Source organism: Stomoxys calcitrans, chromosome 2 (assembly GCF_963082655.1).
Source record: "Stomoxys calcitrans chromosome 2, idStoCalc2.1, whole genome shotgun sequence".
Taxonomy (NCBI): domain Eukaryota; kingdom Metazoa; phylum Arthropoda; class Insecta; order Diptera; family Muscidae; genus Stomoxys; species Stomoxys calcitrans.
In genome coordinates, this window is record NC_081553.1 from 168,399,334 (window position 1) to 168,417,548 (window position 18,215).

Here is an 18,215-nt window from a genome sequence, read left to right on the forward strand (position 1 = left end):
AAGATTTATTTTAACCAACACCATGTGTTATACACAAACAATTTGTTCACTTTGAGGTGTTTGAGCTTGCCAACAATATCCGAATAAGATATCAGCCAAATATAGCGCAATCACACTTAACAACATAATGGCAATATCATATATAGCTGTCAACAAAACGAATATCATGTAGCTGTCATTCCCAAAGGGTGATTTTTAGCCATTATCTTTTTGGCACCACTGGTTTAAACAGCTCACGCACGTCTCGTGTGTTGTTTCACTGTCAAACATCTTCTGTTTGGTCTATAATTTAACCATAAATTGTCTTACTAACGAAACAATGGAGGCCACCGTAGCGCAGAGGTTAGCATGTCCGCCTATGACGCTGAACACATGGTTTCAAATCCTGGCGAGACAATCCGAAAAAAATTTCTCTCCAAAGAGGTGTCGCACTGCGGCCCGTTCGGACTCGGCTATAAAAAGGAGGCCCCTTATTGACTTAAAACTTGAATCGGACTGCACTCATTGATATGTGAGAAGTTTGCAAAAAATTTGCATTTGCGAACAATGCTTGTAAATTATTGTATTTTATTATCAAAATGCGTCTTCTGTTAAGGAAGTTTGAAAGAAAGAGCAGAATTTTCGATTTACCAATGCATCCGGACAAAAATCACAGTTTGGTGCGGTTTATGGGCTGGTGGCATAATTGGACCGTTCTTCTTTAAAGATGATGCAAATCGTAATGTAACTGTGGTCGCTGCAATTTTGGTAGCCACAATGTCCAGAGGCATAAGGTGTAGCATTAAATTCAGTGCATCAGATGGTGTCGTCCTCAGTGCGGCTGTGATGCACAAACAAGCCATCCTTTGGATCCGGTTAAGTATTGAGCAGTAGGTGGATTTTTGAAGCGCCGTCCACCAGACCACAACACCATATACAATAGTATAATAGGTCTGACAACTGCAGTACATACCCAATGCAAGACATTCGGTCTAAATCCGCAACTTTTGCCAATGGCTCTCTTGCCCTTTCCGAAATGTTGGATTTGTAGTTCAGTTTCCTGTCCAGCAAAACACGCAGGTATTTTGCACTTTCTGTAAATGGAATATTCTCTTCACCCAAGGAGACAGGTTCCACTGTAGGCAACTTGTATCTCCTGCTGAAAAGAACTACTTCTGTCTTGCACGGATTTATATCCAGACCACTTTCGGTAGCTCACTTTGCTATTGCACGTAGAGCTTCCTGAAGTATATCTCTTAGAGTGCTGGGAAACTTTCCCCTAACTGCAATTGCCACGTCATCAGCATACGCGACCACTTTTACGCCATTTTCTTACAGAGACAACAATATATTGTTAATGGATATATTCCAAAGTAGAGGAGACAATAGTCCTCCTCGAAGAATTCCTCTGCTGACCCATCTTTTTAGATCCACAGATCCCAAGCCTGCCGTAATGCATCTTTTTATTACTTATTAATAAAGTTTCTTACGGTTGAGTTGATGCCTAGAAACTTCAACTCCTTCATGATTGACGTCGTTTTTACATTATTGAAAGCACCTTCAATGTCAAGAAATGCTACCATTGTATATTCCTTGACCGCGAGAGAACCCTCTTTGTAGCCGACTAGGTCGTGAAGGGTTGTTTCAGTGATTTTGCCTATACTATATGCAGGCGATCTTCAGGAATCTTAGCCCTTAGATATGTTTCTATCTCTCAAGAGTCTTCAGCATAAAGGATGACAGACAAACAAATTAAAAAGAGGTAATCGAATAAGTGGGAATAAGTCTTGATTTTAAACGATTTTATTAAAATCAGGCTATAGGAGTTTTTTCTCTTCGTATTAAAGACACAAAAATTCCGTACGCAAGGTTACAATAAACTCACAAAATGTTGTTGACGATAATGACTCAAAATACAAAAAATATTAGATTCTATATTCTTGTCTTATATAGAAGTAAGTAGAAGTAAGTATTAGTGCAGCAAGACAGTAACATGGGTGACTAGAGCTAAAAACAGACTGAAATTTTGATCACTCGTATTTCTAGACAAGGCCAGTGCATATGCACTTAAATTTTATGTTTCGTATAGAATCCTAGCTTATAGTTCAGTGAACATATGAAAACCACCACAGCAACTTACTTTACAACGAAGAACAATAAAATCGACCGACAATAACTAGCCATGTATAGCAACAAATAGACTACCATAATAAACATAGAACAAAACAAGTAAGAGCGTGCTAAGTTCGGCCGGGCCGAATCTTAAATACCCTCCACCATGGATCGCATCGGTCGAGTTCTTTGCGCAGTATCTCTTTTTAGGAAAACAAAAAATAATGAATAAGGACGGAGGAGGAGCTATATCAAGCTAGCTAGTCCGATGCGGGGCTCAAGAAGCAAAACGGGAGATCGGTTTATACGGGAGCTGTATCAAGCTATTGATCGATTCAGACCATATTCATCACGTATGTTGAAGATCATGAGAGAAGCCGTTGCACAAAATTTCTGCCACATCGGATGAGAATTGCGCCCTCTAGAGGCTCAAGAAGTCAAGACCCAAGATCGGTTTATATGGCAGCTATATCAAAACATGGACCGATTTGGCCCATTTACAATCCCAACCGACCTACACTTATAAAAAGTATTTGTGCAAAATTTCAAGCGGCTAGCTTTACTTCTTCGAAAGTTAGCGTGCTTTCGACAGACGGACGGATGGACGGACGGACATGGCTAGATCGACTTAAAATTACATGACAATCAATAATACATATATACTTTATGGGGTCTCACACGCATATTTCGAGGTGCTACAAACAGAATGACGAAATTAGTATACCCCCATCTTATAATGGAGGGTATAAAAATTAGTATACTCCCATCCTATGGTGGAGTGTATAAAAAGGGCATTTGTGAATACGACAATAACTCAAAGCTTCTTATTTCGGTGGTCATTATCCAGTGGTCATAGTCAAGTCTGCTATTTACCCCCTACCGTGTTGTGCATACGATCGTCGAGGTCTTTTGTTGTTTTGTACCCGCGATTGCCGGCCAGTAAGAGCTCTTCGTGGGGAGCTCTAATGTGCCATAGAGGAAAGGTGAGTAAACGAGGTGGTTGGAGTCAGCCAGATACTACACTCTGAAGAGTCGGCGATGAACGTTGGCAACTTCCATGGTGGGTGTTCCAATGATATATGTCTGTTCTTTTCCGATTTATGGGTAATCATTAGAAATAGTGGATTTTCCAGGAACTCACACCCGATTGATCATGCACAACAGAGATAATTCGTTTTATAGCCGAACAGTTCGTATGTGGAATCGACTTCCGGCAAATGTCTTTCCATGTGACAACCAGAAATTTAAGGCGGATATCAATAAACACTACTCCCACTTCCCCCTCCGATTCCTGACTTTTCACAAGCCAACGCAATGTATTCTATCCATAGGGGACATCCCCTGCATGTTGGTTAAAAAAAGTCTGGCATTGTGTAACCACCGCTGTTAACCGCGAAAACCGGGCAATTACATTCGCAACGCACCAACGTCTCATCATCTTGCCCCATGCTTTACATATGCTACGCTTTTTTCTGTATAAGTGCGCCCGTAGTCCCAAGAATACCGAACGTTACACTGATCTTCTTCTTACTTCCTTCAGTGTACCTACTTTTGGGTACATTAACAAATAGAAGAAGCATCTATTTAATGCATTTGTGTTCATCCTTTCATGTAAATTTATATATGTACACCTTCTGGCCTATAGTCTGTTTGCTCAGTTTACATTTTTTCTTGCATTATTGGCAGAGAATTCATGTTAGGTTTGTTAACAAATAAATGGTGCATTATAATTTTCCTATGCCAGCCGGTCATTAGCCCCGCAACAAAGTCTGTTTAGTACATGCCATTTTATAAAAATGGCAATTTACAAGCGTTTCAAATGCCCTCTCAGAATAGTTCGTTTTAGGTTGGCATGTCCCTTTTGTGTAATAATAGTGTTTCCAGGCAATTCTTCACTCACACACACACACTCACACACAGAGAAACCTAGTAATTTAAAGGAAGAATTATGGACATATAGAGACAGAATGCACGCCAAAATAGCTTGGTAAAGTCATAATCATTTGTAGGGCAAAAAACGAAACCCATAAGAAGAATAATGGAATTTTTCTCCCATCATTCTTCGTATGGGTTTTAGTTAGCCAGACACAAAGAAATGCCAAGGCTTTGAAAATGAATGAAACGGCTCAATTAGGCATAAATGTGCTGAAAGGAGCACACAAAAAAGTTATTTAAAAACGTCTCAATCAGACAGATACCATTATAATATAAATCATACTATTTTTGCAGAAAAGTGCAGATCAAATTCAATTTTTATTGGCCGACACGGGATAGCTATGAGCACCACACAGGCGGGAACTATGAGCGGCGACTTGTGTGGTGTTCATCGTTATCACGGGCAGCTTAGCTAAGAGTTACCGGGCGCGTCCATAGTTCGCGGATTGTGGAAAGCTTCGTTTTTATGCGGAGTAACTGCAAATTCGGCTACGGGCAGTCAGCGATTTCGAGAAGAGGGCCTCAGTGAGGGGACAGGACTCGTACTGAGTGCCAATGATACTCGAGATGACAAAGCGAGTTATTGGTGCCTTTAAATAATCAATGGCCAACATCAGCATCTGTTCCCAGGTTTGGGGCGGCTGTATGCGAGCGTCTGATCTTGAAGCAAGTGGCTCGCGACACCCACGGGTATATGTGCGATCCCACAAAATCCATGCGGGACGCTAGGTCGGTTATCCGCCCTCGTGAAATAACAATTACTTTGCTAAGTTCGGCCGGGCCGAATATTTTATACCCTCACCATGGATCGCATTTGTCAAGTTCTTTAAATGAATGAATTAAATACCACCTGCAAAATTTCAGGCAAATTGAGTTATAATTGCGCTCACCAGAGGCTCAAAAAATCTAACTTGGAGATCGGCTTATATGGCAGCTATATCAGGTTATGTACCGATTTAGACCATACTTGGAACAGTTGTTGGAAGTCAAAATAAAACACTTCTGGCTAAATTTCGGCCAAACCGACTAAGAAATTCGCCCTATAGAGGCTTAAGAAGTCAAGACCCAAGATCGGCTTACATGGCAGCTATATCAGGTTATGGACCGATTTCAACCTTTCTTAGCGCAGTTGTTGGGAGACATATCAGAACACTTCATGGAAAATTTCAGCCAAATCGGATAGGAATTGTGCCCTCTAGAATCTCTTGAAGTCACGACCCAAGGTCGGTTTATATGGCAGCTATATCAAAACATTGACCGATATGGCCCATTTACAATCCCAACCGACCTATACTAATAAGAAGTATAAGCGCAAAACTTTAAGCGGCTAACTTTATTCCTTCGAAAGTTAGCGTGCTTTCTACAGACGGACGGACGGACAGATGGACGGACAGACGGACGGACGAACATGGCTAGATTGACTTTAAATGGCATGACGATCAAGAATATGTATACTTTATGGAGTCTTAGACGCATATTTCGAGGTGTTACAAACGGAATGACGAAATTAGTATACCCCCCATCCTATGGTGAAGGGTATAAAAACGGAACACCCTAACGTTGATAACCCACGCCCAAGGCCCATTATTTGCGGATCTGCATCTGGAATGTCCGGTCTCTTTATAGAGAAGGTTCAGTATACGCACTGGCGGATGTATTAGAGAAGTACAAGACGGATATGACAGCTTTACAGGGAAAGCGATGGACCGGGAATGGCGTCACAACAACACCAAATGGTGAGGAACTATACTATTGCTGTCATAACACGAGGCATGGATTTGACTGTGGTGTTGGCGTTAGTCGGAGACTGAAACACCTTGTCTCCAGCATTACTCCAGTGTATGGGAGACTAGCCACAATCCTCATAAAAGCCAAATTCTTCAAAATCAGTCTTATTTGCGCCCATGCCCCGACGGAAGACAAGGACAAGCAGACCAAGGATAAGTTCTATAAGCGCCCAGAGAGAGAATACACCGCTGACGCCCATTATATTTAAATCGTTCAGGGAGATTTTAATGCATACAAAGGGAAGGAAAATATTGGGTTGCCCAAAAAGTAATTGCGGATTTTTTAAAAGAAAGTAAATGCATTTTTATTAAAACTTAGAATGAACTTTAATCATATATATAATTGCCATTTTGTTCAATAACCTTTTGCCATCTTCCTGGCAAATTTAGTATTCCACGCTCATAGAACTTCTGGCCTTTATCTGCAAAAACCTGAACCAAGTGCGATTTTATAGCCTCATCATTGCCGAAAGTTTTACCATTTAAGGAGTTCTGCAAAGATCAAAATAAATGGTAGTCTGATGGTGCAAGGTCAGGGCTATATGGTGGATGCATCAAAAGTTCCCAGCCAAGCTCACTCAGTTTTTGGCGAGTGACCATAGATGTGTGCGGTCTAGCGTTGTCCTGGTGGAATATGACACCTTTACGATTGACCAATTCTGGTCGCTTCTCCTTGATGGCTGTATTCAATTTGTCCAATTGTTGACAGTAAACATCCGAATTAATCGTTTGGTTCCTTGGAAGCAGCTCAAAATATACCACACCCTTCCAATCCCACCAAACAGACAGCATAACCTTCTTTTGGTGGATATCAGCCTTTGAAGTGGTTTGAGCTGGTTCACCATGCTTGGACCATGATCGTTTTCGACTAACGTTGTTGTAAACAATCCATTTTTCATCTCCAGTTATGATTCGTTTTAAAAACGGATCGAATTCATTGCGTTTAAGGTGCATATCACAAGCGTTGATTCGGTTTGTTAAATGAATTTCTTTCAATACATGTGGTACCCAAATATCAAGCTTTTTCACCAGTCCACGACTTTTTATGTGATAATGAACGGTTGATATTGGTATATTTAACTTCTCTCCTATCTCACGCTCAGTTACATGACGATTCAATTCGATTAATGCTTTGATTTGGTTATCATCAACTTCATTTGGCCGACCTGAAAAATCCGCAATTACTTTTTGGGCAACCCAATATTTTTTGTTCAACAGTGGGAAAATGTAGCCTAAACGAAGAAACTTCCCATAATGAATTGAGGCTGATAGATTTCGCCGCGGCAAAGAATATGGTAATTAACAGCACCAAATATCAACATAAAAATATTCACAAAGCCACATGGCTGCCACCCGATCAAAACACGATGAACCCAATTGATCACATTTCAATAGATGGAAGGCATTCATCCAGCGTGTTAGATGTCCGATCGATCCGTAGAGCGAATATAGATTCGGATCATTACCTTGTTGCAGCAAAGGTTCGCACCCGTTTGAACATGTCGAGGAAAGTACGATCTGACACTGCGCGGAACCTGGACATTGAAAAGCTGCAAACACAACAAACAGCAGCGGCTTACTCCACCAACTGCTTGATGAAAGCACTCCTTGTTTCGATGATATAATGGCGCAGTGGCAAACTATTGCCCACTCCATGGAAAATGCCGCGAAATCCGTACTTGGCTATCGGAAGCCTCCTCCAAGAATCCCATGGTACGACCAAGAGTGTCGAGATGCTACTGAAGCCAAGAATGCGGAAAGAAAGAGAGGTATCGGGAGAAAAGAAGAGAGGAGAAACGTCTATTCCACAGAGAGAAAAAGGAAATTGAAAGACGTGAGTGTGAGCGAATTGAGATGTACAGGAGTAAGAATGAAGTCCGAAAATTCTACCAAAGAACTAAACATCAAACCGATGGCTTTGGTGCAGGCATATCCTCCTGCAGAGACAAAGAAGGAAATCTGGTAACTGACACAGATAACATGCTAAGGATATGGAAAGAACATTTTACCCAACTGCTAGTGAGCGTCGTTGGCGGCGAAGAGGATACCGCAGAACCAATCCCTGATGATGGTATAGAATGTTTACCTCCTAGTCAGAATAAGGTCCAAGTAGAAGTAATTCGACTGAAGAACAACAAGACAGCAGGAGCCGATGGGATACCCGCTGAACTACACAATACTGGAAGCGACACGCTAATAAGGTGTATGCATCAACATGTTTGCCCGATCTGGCTAGAAGAACGCATACCCGATGATTGGAACCTAAGCATACTATATCCCGTACACAAAAAAGACAAGACGGAATGTGCCAACTACAAAGGAATAAGTCTTCTCCCCATAGCATACAAAATACTCTCGAGCGTACTGTGTGAAAGATTAAAACATAAAGTCAATGAGATAATTGGGCCCTATTAATGCGGCTTTAGACCTGGTAAATCCACCCTGGACCAGTTATTCAGACTGCGCCAAATCCTGAAAAAGACCCGAGAAGGACAAATCAATAACAACCATCTCTGTGTTGACTTAGCCGCTTTCGACAGCCCGTTACATTCAAAGGAATATCAAGCCATGTCTAAGTTTGATATCCCTGCAAAATTAATAACACTCTGCAGGATAAAACTTGCTGATATATGTTCCTCAGTAGGAATAGGAAAAAATCTCTCCAGACCATTTGATACCAAACGAGTTTTCAGACCACGAGACAGCTTTTCGTGTGATCTCTTTAATATCCTTCTGGAGAAGATTATACGAGATGCAGAAGTGAATAGATTTGGCGCACTAATCACAAAAGAACATATGCTACATATACTACACAGGTCAGTCGCCGGAGGTAGTAACTGCAGTTCTTGAAAGTATCGAGAGAGAGTTGAGAGAAAGATTCTTTGTAAAATATATGGTCAATGGAAAATACAGGCGTCGTATGAACCACGAGCTCAATGACGACGATATCATAGTTACACATATCAAAATACAACGGCTGCGTTGGCTAGGTCATATTGGTAGAATGGAAGCTTCAGCAAAGAAGTCTTTTGAGGACAAACATGGTGGAACACGCAAACTGGGACGATCAAAAGGCCGATGAAAATATCAAGTGCTGGATCTTGGTGTCATAGAAGGAGAAAGAGCCCAGAAGATCGAGGCGCTTGGAAGACTATTTTGAGTTCGACTTATGGGACGAACATTCTGTCATACCCAAATAAAAAAATGTAAGAGCGTGCTAAGTTTAGCCGGGCCGAATCTTATATACCCTTCCACCATGGATCGCATTTGTCGAGTTTTTTGCGCTGTATCCCCTTTTAGGCAAACAAAGAATAATGAATAAGGACTGTTATTCTATTGGAGCTATATCAAGTTATAGCCTGATTCGGACCATAAATGAATTGAATGCTGAACATTGTAGTAGTCATTGTGTAATATTTTAGTCCATTCGGATGAAATTGCGCATTGTGGGGCCTCAAGAAGCAAAATCGGGAGATCGATTTATATGGCAGCTGTACCAAGCTATAGATCGATTCAGACAATAATGCATATGTATGGTGAGGACCGTGGGAGAAGTCGTTGTACAAAATTTGTGATAAATCGGATGAGAATTGCTCTCCATAGCGGCTCAAGAATTCAAGATCCCAGATCGGTTTATATGGCAGCTATATCAGGTCATGTACCAATTTGAGCTATACTCATTACAGTTTTTTAAAGTCATATCAAAACACCTCATGGAAAATTTTATCCAAATCGGATGAGAATTACGCCCTCTAGCGGCTCAAGAAGTCAAGATCCAAGTTCGGATTATATGTCATCAATACCAGGTTATGGGCCTATTTGAACAATACTTCGCACAAATGTTGGAAGTCATACCAAAACACAACGTACAAAATTACTACCAAATCGGATAAGAATTGCGCCTTCTAAAAGCTCAAGAAGTCAAAACCCAAGATCGGTTGAGCTGGCAGCTATATCAGCTTAGGAACCGATTTGAACCATGCTTAGCGCAGTTGTTGGAAGTGATATGAAAACACTACGTTCAAAATTTCTGTCAAACCGGATAAGAATTGCGCCCTCTAGACGCTCAAGAAGTCAAGATCCAAGATCGGTTTATATCGCAGCTATATCAAAACATGTACCGTTTTGGCCCATTTACAATTCCAACCGAACTTCACTAATAAGAAGTATTTGTGCAAAATTTCAAGCTGCTAGCTTTACTTCTTCAAAAGTTAGCGTGCTTTGGACAGTCAGACGGACGGACGGACAGACGGACGGACGAATATATATACATTATGTGGTCTTGGACGCATATTTCGAGGTGTTACAAACAGAATGACGAAATTAGTATACCCCCATCTTATGGTGGAGGGTATAAAAACATAACAATTAAGACAATTTAAAGAATCACAATATATTGGCAATTATTTTATCATTCATTTCGCAAGCTAATTTAATTAATCTTTCTTGTACCTATGAAATTACATCATCAAATGGTTGGAAACGTTTTAATGCATTACTGACACTTTAACAGCAAAATCCATGATGACCTACTTTTTGCATTTGCAATGACCGAGTTTCAGAAGCTGCTATACATTTTTGGCAAGGATAACAATAATTAAAATCTGATGCCTATGGCAGAACTTCAAAAGAAAATTGGCTGCAATTGAAATAACTGGTAAAAGCGATTGAAGGACAAACATTTCGTACAATGAATAATTATGACAATTAAATTGAATTACAATTTGATATACTCATAAATATTATTGAACGATACAAGATAGTCCATGGAGTTTAGTCCGACCTACCAACAACTATTGATCATAACGTTGAATACCAATTTTCATTCAATGTATTTGGTTTGTTAATTCGTGATATGTTACAATGCCACATATTCTCAATAAATTTTGCCTCATTGAATATCATTATAGTTGTGCTGTATATAAAACAAATTAAAATTTATGTACAAGCTTTAAAAAAAAACCTTTAAATGAACCGAAAAAATCTATAGGCGGGGTAAAAGGATTTAATGTAACTCACCTTTATAAATTTCATCAAAAACGGATAAAAAATGAGCCTTGTGTGCCCTCAAGAAGTGGTATACAATTTTGCATAAAATATATTGTACTTGAGAACACAAATGTTTTCTTAACCCATTAACGCCTGTCCTCGATTCCCTGGTCTGATTTCGACGAGATTTCATATAGTCATTACTAAGAGCATTTGTATTGACGTAGTAATTTTTTAAATCTTTTAAACAATTTTTATTTTTAAATTAAAAAAAAAAATAAAAAAAATTTAAAATTTAAAAAAAAAAAAATAAAAAATAAAAAAATTTTAAATTAAAAAAAAAACAAAAGAAAAAATTCTTTTTTCTTCTTAAGTCACTGTTTTTACAAAAAAAAAAAATATTTTCTTAATTTAGCGTAGAAAATTGGATTCTAATGATTCTGCATAAGTTCGCTTTTGCTGTCAGAATATGTAGGCTTTTTTCAAATTCAACAAGACACTAAAGCCGTTTCCAGAAATCTCGCTCCTAAGAATTTTGAGAAAAAATTTTGTTTGATTTTTTTTTGATATAAAAATTTGCCAACTTTCAACAAGCCAATTTTATCACAACACATGACCTTTTATGACGGAAAAACAAGTTTCATTCATCTACTTTACACCAATCCAAATTTTACAAGAATACCTCATTCCTAACTGGAGCAGGTATTTTGCTAAGACTCATCTATTCTTGGGTATTTTTCTACCCATTCGTCGTTAATCCGTTATGTACAGTGTGCCGTATGATTAACTCGCTTGCCTTGTTGACAATTCAGTAAGACCACACTCACGCACACGTCTCTTTCAATCAATATGAGAAAGATAGCTAGCAACAAAATAAGAAAAGAGAATCTGTTGCACACTTGAGGTGTCTTGTACAAACCTCTTATGCTGATATAGTGGACTTTATATAGACGGCACCGTCTTTCTGTTTGTAACACACCGAAATATTCGCCTGAGACCCCATAAAGTATATACATTCTTGATCGTTATGTGATTTTAAGTCGAACTAGCCATGTCCGTCCGTCTGGCTGTCGAAAGCACGCTAACTTTCGAAGGAGTAACGCTGGCCGCTTGAAATTTTGCACATATACTTTTTATTAGTGTAGGTCGGTGGGGATTCTTACTTGAAGGCCACCGTAGCGCAAAGGTTAGCATGTTCGCCTATGACGATGAACGCCTGGGTTCGAATCGAGGCGAGACCATCAGAAAAAATTTACAACGGTGGTTTTCCCCTCCTAATGCTGGCAACATTTATGAGGTACTAGGCCATGTAAAACTTCGGCGTGTCGCACTGCACAAAGGAGCCCATTTATCATTGAGCTTAAACTTGAATTGATATGTGATAAGTTTGCCCCTGTTTCTTAGTGGAATGTTCATAAGCGAAATTTGTATTTTGTATTAGGTCGGTTGGGATTAAAAATGGGCCAAATCGGTCCATGTTTTGATATAACTGCCATATAAACCGATCATGGGTTTTGATTTCTTGAGCCTCTAGAGGGCACAATTGTCGTCCGATTTGACTGAAATTTTACACGTGGTGTTTTGGTAATATTTCCAACAACTGCGCTAAGTATGGTTCAAATCGGTTCATGTTTTGATATAGCTGCCATATAAACCGATCTTTGGTCTTGACTTCTTGAGTCTCACTTCCAACAACTGTGTTAAGTATGATTCAAATCGGTTAATAATCTGGTATAGCTGTCATGTAAACCGATCTTGGATCTTGATTTTTTGAGTCGCTAAAGCACATAATTCTCATCCGATTTGGCTGAAATTTTGCATGAGGTGTTTTGTTATGACTTCCAATATATGTGCTAAGTATGGCGCAAATCGGTGCAAAATCTGGGATCTTGACTTCTTGAGCCCTTAGAGGGCGCAATTCTCATCAGATTTGGCAGACAACGGCTTCTCTCATAACCTTCAATATACGTGTCTAATATGGTCTGAATCGACCATTAGCTTGATACAGCTCCCATATAAACCTATCTCCCGATTTTGCTTCTTGAGCCCCTACAAGGCGCAATACTTATCCGAATAAACTGAAATATTACACAATGACTCCTACAATGTTCAGCATTCATTTATGGTCCGAATCGGACTATAACTCGATATAACACCAATAAAATAACAGTCCTTGTTCATTATTCTTTGTTTGCCTAAAAAGAGATAATGCGCATAAAACTCAGCAAATGCGATCCATGGTGTATATAAGATTCGGCCCGGCCGAACTTAGCACGCTCTTACTTGTTTTATTAAATTTTATTTTTTAATTTTATTTAATTTAATTTTATTTAATTTAATTTTATTTTATTTACTTTTATTTTATTTTATTTTATTTTATTTTATTTTATTTTATTTTATTTTATTTTATTTTATTTTATTTTATTTTATTTTATTTTAAAATATTTTATTTTTTTTATTTTATTTTATTTTGTTTAATTTTATATAATTTTATTTAATTTTATTAATTTTAATTTTATTTAATTTTATTTTATTTTATTTTATTTTATTTTATTTTATTTTATTTTATTTTATCTTATTTTATTTTATTTTATTTTATTTTATTTTATTTTATTTTATTTTATTTTATTTTATTTTATTTTATTTTTTTTTTTTTTTAATATATTTTATTTTTTTATTTTATTTTATTTTATTTAATTTTATTTAATTTTGTTTAATTTTATTTAATTTTATTTTTCGCTTTTATGTTATTTTATATTATTTTATTTAATTTTACTGTTAGCTTAAAAAAATTTAACTTTACAGATATTTACCTCAAAGATTTATTTAATATTGTTGTTTCAAATTCTTTCATTCGTAATTTTAATTAATTTCTAGGCCGCACATGTTTTTTAGAGCAAATGTCCACACTTTGACCGACATAAGGAAAGCGTGAAGTGAAATCTTCGCACCAGTATGGCAACCAACCCCTTTGCCTACCACGTGCTACAACTCTTTGCACAAGTAGCCCCCGTGTGGCCACAAATCCTCTAAATGTACTGTTTCGAATGCGCCTAAAGCGCCCATAAGACATTAATGAATTTCATTGCTTTGAAAAGGCTCTTTGCGACTTATGGTGTCAGTCTAAATATGCAAAATTTACATGGCCTGCCTCAAGAGAATATTTGGCGCAGGTCATATCTAAACCAGAACAGAATACCCAAGGCGGCCATTGTTTCAAGGTTGCTGATGCCAGTGGAAATAGTGCGCTGTCCCTGTTTGGTGTCTTGATGATTTTGTTGATGCGCTCCCCACTTTGAATGGGGGTTTTAATCGACTCCTTACAACACACATTTGTCTGCTTAAAACCACTCTCCTATCTAAAGAGCGCATAAATGCCGATTGTGAACTATTTAAGAAATTTTTATAGATTCGTTTGCTCATTTATAGCCTGCACTTTGCTGGTCACAAATAAATATGAGAAAACCACAAACATTTCATTGTCATAAACGTTTTGGATGTGATAGCACTAAGGATGGCAATGTTTGGAATGGGCACGTAGTTCAAAGTAATTTTTGAGGACATACCTTTACCCTTCTTTTTGGTCACCCTTAGGAATTTGCGTTTATATGTCCATTGCAACCACACATAGCAAATTTGTGGTCGAATCCTTAAGGTCATGTTTACTTTGTGTTGTCCTCTTTGTACTTTAAGAAAATCATTTGAGAAGGATTGTAATTAGTATACGAATAGGTCACAAATATTGTCACTGACATTGTGTTTGTGTTATCAGCATTATTAATAAGGGGGTTAAAAGAGAGAATAGAGGGACAACGACTACAAGGCCTTTGTATATGAGCCAATCAATCTCAGTAGCACAAAATTCTTTGAATGGAAAAAAATACAAGGCCTTTTCAACAGGCTGGTTCATCCTTGTGGCGCAAAGACATTTGAACTGTGGGTTTAATTTAAAAATAAAGGAAAATTTTCTTGTTTTCATTCAACTTTCATCCTTTCGAAGAGGCCTCGTTCATACCACACTCAATTTCAAATGTACACCCACACTGATGTGTGTTTGGCCTAGGCTTGGAAGGTTTGCCCAAAAGGGGTGGATATTAAGTAATGGCTTTTGTGGGGACATGGTAATTTTTTGCCTTTTTCTGGCAAATCGACCAAGAATACTTTAAGTGGCTAATTATGGCAAATGTCACCATAGTTTACCACATAGTTCGTTTTGAATGATTATGACAGACCGATGAAATACTTTCATATCAACAGACTTTTGCAATGTACTTGACACTTTGTGCACAAGTACCCACAAATAAGCATACATATATGCATTGATGGGTGAACTTATACCCGAGTAAATTCATTTGTGTATGTGTGATATTATTTGATATTTAAGTTTGGCAATTAAAATTGAAGTGGTTCTAAGCATACAATTCAACCATCTTTAGCAGTAAGAAATTACTGCAAGTTTGCAATCCCATGGCAGCCGGTTGTACTTAACGGATAGACCCGATGGAGTTTTTCATCGGCAAGGGCTGCCGCCTCAGTGTATAACAGACTGCAAAAACAACAACAACTACAAGTTTGTATCCCTTTCGCTCGGGCGTACAAATTTCGTCGTTCTGTTGTAACATTTCGAATTTTTGGCCTAATAGCCTATAAAGTTTTATATCGAATGGTTAAAGTTATAAATGGAGTAAATTAACCTATGAATGTTTAGATGTATATACACCGCAAATGAACCAATATCCCTATAAGGAACAGAGCCGAGACTTCTCTCATGCCAATGAGTAATGTACGAATCAAATTTTTGATCAATGGTCATTGACCTCCCTTTTGATTGGCACGCGAGTTGTCAATTTCATGCACCGACCGTTACCAACATTATCCCTGCAAAATGTGTAATTATATCGGCATTTGGTTTAAATGGCTTCGGGGGAGAGATGGTCCCCCAGATACTTGGCCCTGAAAAAATATCAGCATCATGCTCTTCTCTCAAATAACATTTATTTAAACCCCATATTGCCAAACAAATGGCCCCAAAATAGGTTATCAAATTCGTTTTCTAATCTCAAATACCTTTCATTTTAGCCACATATTGGCATGGTCGAAAAATTGTTTCCCTTTGGGAGTGTTTTGGGAAAGGGGTGATGCCCTAAATACATGGTCCTACATTTGGATATCAAATTCGTATTCTACTCCCAAGTACCTTTATTTGAGCCCCATATTGCTGTGGTCAGTAAAAAATTGGTCTTTGTGGGGTATTTTGGGAAAGGGGTAGACCCCCAGAAAATTGGTCCAGAAAATGGGTATCAATTCTTGCTCTACGCCCCATTACCTTTAATTTAAGCTCCACATTGACATGGTCAGTAAATATGCCTGATTTAAGGGTGTTTTGGGGTAGTCCCCCAAACACTAAGCCCGGAAAATATATCAGCAACGTGCTCTTCTCTCATATATCTATATATCATTTATTTGAACCCCATATTGCCATTGCCCTCAAAATTGGATATCAAATTCGTTTTCTAATCTCATTTAAACTTCTTATTGCAAAAGTCAGCAAATATGTCCGGTTTGGGGTATTGGCCCTAAAAACTATAAATATTTTGTTACACTCTCTTTAAGACCTAAATTGTCTTGGAGAGCAAATACCTATTTGGGGGTTGCTATGGTGGTGGGACGTCCCCTAGACAGTTGGTGCCTAATGTTGATATCAGATACGTGGTCTACTCCCACATACCTTTAATTTGAGCCCCATATTTCCATAGTCGGCAAATATGACGTTTTGGGGGATGGGAGGCCCCTCAGTGAGTTGGCCTTGAAAATATATATCGGATTCGTGTTCCACTTAAAAACCCTCTTTTTTGAGCATCATATTGCAATAGTCAGAAAATACTTCCTATTTGGGTGGTGTTGTGGGGGTGGGGTGACCCCGTAGACACTTTTCCCCAATATTAATATCAAAGTCGTGCTTTACTCCCAAAGACCTTTCATTTCAGCCCCATATTGCTATGGTCGTAAATGTGTCCCCTTTGGGGAAACTTTTTGGTGAGAGGCGGCCCCCCAAACACTTAGTCCCATATTTGGATATCAGATTCGTATTCTACGTTCAAATACCTTTTATTTAAGCCCCATATTCCCATGGTCAGTAAATAAGTCCTGTTTGTGGGGGTGTTTTGGGAAAGGGGTGGACCCCCAAAAACGTGGTCCCATATTTGGATATCAGATTTGTATACTACTCGCAAATGCCTTTCATTTGAGTCCCATATTGCCATGATCGGTAAATATGTCCGATTTAGGGATGTTTGGGGCTTGGGGTGGTCCCCCAGCACTTGGTCCGACAATTGGATATCAGATACGTTCACTATCCTTAAATACCTTTCATTTGAGTCCCATATTGTCGTGATTGGTCTAAATATATGTTTGGTAGGTTTTAGGGTGGGGCAGCCCCCTAGGTACCCCATCCGAAATTTGGATACAAAATTTTTATTTTTAGGGTACTATATGAGAGCACACAAAATTTCGCTTAAATCACACCACCCATCTTCTGAGATCTGGCGTTTCTCAAAATTAGGGTAAGGGGGAGGGTCCGCCCCCCCTTCAGATATCAAAAAATGTAGTACCCTATTTTCACCACGGGGTCATTATGCACCATCTGTGAAAATTTCAAGAAAATCGGTTCAGCCGTTTCTGAGTCTATAAGGAACACTCAAACATACAAACAAAGAAACAAACAAACATAAATTCATTTTTATATATAAGATAAAACCGACGCACAGTGTTGCCAAATCGAAAAATATTGGAAATAATTCTGGAACCTTTGAACGGTTGGAGATATGTACACGAAACTTTATATAGTCAATGTTGATGTGTTTTCCAATAAGTATGTAAAACTTGGGATCCTAGTGAGTCTAGAGGCTGATCTATGGCTTGAAAGTTGGTCACCAGGAGTATGTCTAATTTTGTATTGGTTTCCAAACATTCACTTATGGAACAATCGGCTTGAGGTTTTTAAACGATGGAGCTCATATAAACCTACAAAAACATGCGAAAATGACCGGTGTATCTCTAAAGGTTTATGAGATATTGGACTCGCAACGATTTTTTTTGAAAATTTTTGTCAAGATTCGTTATTTCCGAATATTTTCCGAAAAAAATCTAAAATTTGCATGTTTTTGCAAAAAAATAACATCATTATTTCCTTTTTAACTTTTTTTATACCCACCACCAAAGAATGGGGGTATATTCGTTTTGTTATTCCGTTTGCAACACATCAAAATATCCATTACCGACCATACAAAGTATATATATTCTTGATCGTCGTAAAAATCTAAGTCGATCTAGCCATGTCCGTCTGTCTGTCCATCCGTCTGTCTGTTGAAATCACGCTACAGTCTTTAAAAAAAGAGATATTGAGCTGAAACT

The 18,215-nt window shown here is 38.3% G+C and overlaps 1 protein-coding gene across 30 annotated transcripts in view; it reads right to left on the minus strand.

Moving 5' to 3' along the window:
- Positions 1–18,215, minus strand: part of LOC106081129 (glutamate-gated chloride channel) — a 274,102-nt gene that overhangs the window by 237,171 nt on the left and 18,716 nt on the right. The gene's annotated exons all lie outside the window — the stretch shown is intronic.